The following is a 4,500-nucleotide window of genomic DNA, read 5'->3' as shown; positions in this document are numbered from 1 at the left end:
TGGTTGGATTTATTAACTACATGTAAATGTGCAGTAAACCATGTGAACCAATCAGGAATAAGCTTTGATTGGTCCAGTGAAAGTCAGACAATGAAAGCAAATGTTTGGTTGGTTGCTATGGTTATTGCTTATTTGCACTTTGTTAGTAAAACAGCTTCATTGTAGGAACAAGTGCAAATTACTGAAAAATATCTCATACCTTTCAATATATCTAATTTAATGCCATTTTTAAATTAACATGCAGCACTCCCGGATTAGTGGACATTAGCATACAGTAATATGCCAACAGAAGAGGAGCACTGACTTTCCAAATGTCTACTTTCAGTGCACTGGGCAACCGGACAGCGCGGTTATTAAACCACAATAACTACACAGAGCATGTCTGGTATTCTGGGGCTTGTCGTTGCACAACAAATAGAGGACAACAGGTTGCATGATACTGCTCTGCTCTGTGTACAGCTACATATAATCAAATTGCATTAAAAAATGTATCTTCTGCATGAAATGCATTGGAAATTTTTCAATGAATAAAAAATATATTTTGCATTATTAAAACTAGAGATGTTCACTGACCCCCATGATTTGGTTTTGGTTTTGGATCTGAATTAAGTTTGTGTTTTGGTTTTGGGTTTGGTTTTGGCAAAACCGCCCTCGCGTGTATTGGTTTTGGATCTGTATTTTTTTGAAAAATAACTAAATATGCTAAAATCACAGAATTTTACACTTTTTTTTAAACTACATTGTTAACTTCAATAACAATTTTCAGTCATTTCCAGTAATTTTTGACCACCTCATAGGTCACAATATTGTTTTCATCCACTTTCGGACAAAGACTGCAGCAATCTGGCTGGATGCTAAGCGACATAGCAACGACACAAACACACGGCAGTTCATAGCACATCTAGAAAACATTGTCACACAGCAGTCGCAGAAAAGAAAAGTGGTGCAAGATGGAATTGTCCTTGGGCCCTCCCACCTACCCTTATGTAAGATTGAAAAGGAAATGTACAGTTTAACAAACCAAGCAATCCAGCGACAAGGAGTGCCGCTTTTGTGGCTGAAATGTTTGGTTTGTTTGGGCCCCCACAAAACAAGCTACCAATAGCCTAGTTGCCTTAAGCCCAACAGTGCTGTCAATTAACTCTACTGTATTAAACCATATCAGCTCGTGCTGCATCTTTGATCTCATTCTCCTGTCTGGATACCTTCCTCTCATCCCTGAAGAACTGCGAAACTTATGTAGGCACAGGAATGGATATTACAACTGGAGTGGAATTACAATTGCTTCAGACAGACACGGAACATGTGGGCAGCATGGAATCTGTCATGTTGGAATACGCTGCATTGAACAGAGATTTAAACCAATATATAGACGCAGTTGAGGAGACCGTACTTAAATTAAAACGTGACTCAACGGATGAGATCCCGGATTTAAGAGAACTTGTACACGAGAGATACACTGTGCTTCAGAAGAATAATACAGAGGAGACCCTGTGGGAGGATGATAAATATGTCCAGTTTAAAGAACAGCTAAGAGACCTGAGAAAACAATTGGGTGTGTCACCGGCCCCTGCAGACTAAGCTTTGGAATATGAAGACAATGAGATCGCTATCACCCAGAGCACACGGCCGGTACAGTGAAACTGCGAATGGCTCATTAAATCATTTATGGTTCCTATAATCGCTCCACACGTTACTTGGATAACTGTGGTAATTCTATATCTAATACATGCCATGAGCGCTGACCCCCCGGGATGTATGCATTTATCAGACCAAGATCAATCCGGGGTGTCCCGGCGGGTTGGAGATGGTGAACCCAGTGAAAAGCAAAGTATATGTTCACATGTACGAGAGAGAAGCAATTGAAAAGATGATTGAAAACAAACTTCAGCAGTTGCAGCGCATGTAGGTAACACTGGCACACAGCGGTAGCTGAAAGAAAAAGTGGTGCAAGATGGATTTGTCCTTGGGACCATCCCACCCACCCACCCTTATAATGGAATTTAAAAAAACACAGCACACTTTAACAAACCAAGCACTTCAGCGACAAGGATTGCCACTTTTCTGGCTGATGTGCTTAGTTTGTTTGGGCACCCCACAAAACAAGCTAACAATGGGCTTACGGCAGCTAAGGTAACAGTGCTTTCAATGAACTCTACAGTGGCAAGATGTTGTTGTCATCATCTTCAGTCTCATCCTTACCCTTATCAGTGTGTACATCATTCTAACAGATTATCAATTAAACCCCGCAGGAGTCCACCATTACAGAAGTCTCTGTAACATAAATGTCAAAAACAAAAATGTAAAAAAAAAGCTTTTACCTTTTTAAAGAAAAAAACACATCTTTAATAAAGGTGAAACTTCACTGTAGAAAAACATAAAATTGACAACATGTCAGTTTACCCAACTATTAATACACATTCCAGCATCAGCTAGCTTCCCTCTCTCAGCTAGATCCCAGCACCTGTAATCTACATTGTCATCATCCTCATTCTCATCAGTGTGTACATCATCATCACTCATTACTAATTAATCCCGGCTGGAATCCACCATTACAGAAGTCTCTGTACTTTGATCTAAATGCCAGTAAAGGCCTTCCTCGTAGAATTTGTATTTCATTTTATGACAGAGCTGTCACGATTTTTGGGCAATCCTATTAGACCAGACCAAATGTCAAAATATTCTGCTGAATCATCTGCATCATCCTTGGGTTTCTTAGAAAAGCTTATTTTTTTACTAGCAACTGACATTTGCTCTGGTGTAAAAGAATTGCCCAAAAATCCTGACAGCTCTGTCGTAAAACGAACTGCAAATTCCAAATTGGTCTCTAGCTGAGAGAAGGGAGATAGCTGATGCTGGTATGCTTGTTATTATTTTTGGTAGAATGGCATGTTGGCAATTTTATGTTTTTCTACAGTGAACTTTCACCTTTATTGAAGGTGTTTGTTTTACATTTTTGTTTCCCTGACTTAAAACCACTGTGCACTTGAACATAGGTTTAGCACCGTGATGGCGAACCTATGACACGCGTGTCACTGGTGACACGCTGAGGCATTTTGACTGACACGCAGGGCCGGCGCTAGATGGTCCGCTCCCGACTTCCACCTGCCCCCAATGTGCTTCTGGCTCCCGGCTCTCAGCTGTCACTGGTGCTTCCCCTCCCTCCCAGAGCTCCCGATGTGACGTGATGACATCACGCACAGCTGCGTAGTAGGCTGCGCGGTCTTTCTTCCCGAGGTGGCGAGTGAATGCCGGCAGCTTAAATAGCAGGTAAGAAAATACCTGCGCAGGTGGTGGGGCGGGGGTTAATGACTAAAAAATACTGGGCAACAGCTGTAGGAGAGACAAGGAAAGAAAAGAAAATACCTGTGGGGGGATAAGTAAAAATATCTGCAGGGGGAGCAACTAAAACTGGCTGTGTGGGGGGTTAAGAAATACCTGCAGTGGGGACAATGACTGTAGGAGGGGGTAATGAAAATATCTGCAGGGTGAAGTAAGGAAAAATGGCTACAGGGGGGGTGTTAATGACTGCAGAGGGGGTAATGAAAATATCTGCAGGGTGAAGTAAGGAAAAATGGCTACAGGGGGGGTGTCAATGACTGCAGAGGGGGTAATGAAAATGGCCAAAGGTGGGTAATGAAATGAATTTTACTATTATTAGTTAAGAATTATTTTTATATATACAATGGGTCAGGGACTGATGTGAATGAGTTCTCTGTACAGCGCTGCGGAATCAAATAAATGGTGATGATGATGATGATATACATGTATTTTTATAGATATTATCAATTATATACATTTTTATACACTTCACTCCCCACAGTGCTGTTTTTCTTATGTTTAGATGTGTGATTTAGTTAGAGGGAGTGCAATAGTCCCTTTTAACAGCCATCAACCTGACTTTTATCTTTCTCCTGCCAGGGTTCTTCTTCTTTAGGGGCTGTGTTTTCCTGTCCTGTCATCTGGAGCCTCTTCTACTGCTCCAAGCCCTGCCAGACTTGCTGAGTTCTGCCAAAAGTGCTGCAGGTACGCGCCTGCCTACTGCTAGTTACAGAAGGGAGTACGTAGTGTAGTGCTTTAAATTATTTTGTACAGGAGTCTGTCCAACAACAAACTAATAAACAGTACAAATATATTAAAAATATAACTCTTTCTTTATTAGGGCTGTAAATATCACCAAATTATGGATATTTCTTGAAGTGACACACGACCCAAGGACGGCAACACTTTTTTCCGATTTTCGACACACCAAGCTGAAAAGGTTAGCCATCACTGGTTTAGCACATGATGTAGAGGGATTAGAATAATCATGACTGAGACTGGAGAGTGACAAGAACAATGTGATTGGAGAGTGACAAGAACACTGCTACCCCTGTTTCGGTACTCCGATCGGCGAAGTTCGGGTGGGTTCGGTTTTTCGGAGAACCAAGCCTGATCATCTCTAATAAAAATCAAACCTCATCACACATATACCAGAATATGAAGGTATGAATGGAGCAG

General features: G+C 41.4%; 1 long non-coding RNA gene across 1 annotated transcript; it reads left to right on the top strand.

Annotated features, from left to right (window-relative positions):
* The first annotated feature begins 3,012 nt into the window (after positions 1–3,012).
* On the top strand, positions 3,013–4,275 carry LOC142142972 (uncharacterized). Its single transcript, XR_012689430.1, has 3 exons — positions 3,013–3,270; positions 3,922–4,060; positions 4,163–4,275. It is a non-coding gene; the product is annotated as an uncharacterized LOC142142972 (long non-coding RNA).
* The last annotated feature ends 225 nt before the right edge of the window (positions 4,276–4,500 follow it).

Source organism: Mixophyes fleayi, chromosome 3 (genome assembly GCF_038048845.1).
Source record: "Mixophyes fleayi isolate aMixFle1 chromosome 3, aMixFle1.hap1, whole genome shotgun sequence".
Taxonomy (NCBI): Eukaryota; Metazoa; Chordata; class Amphibia; order Anura; family Limnodynastidae; genus Mixophyes; species Mixophyes fleayi.
This window is presented reverse-complemented; position numbering and strand designations above follow the sequence as displayed.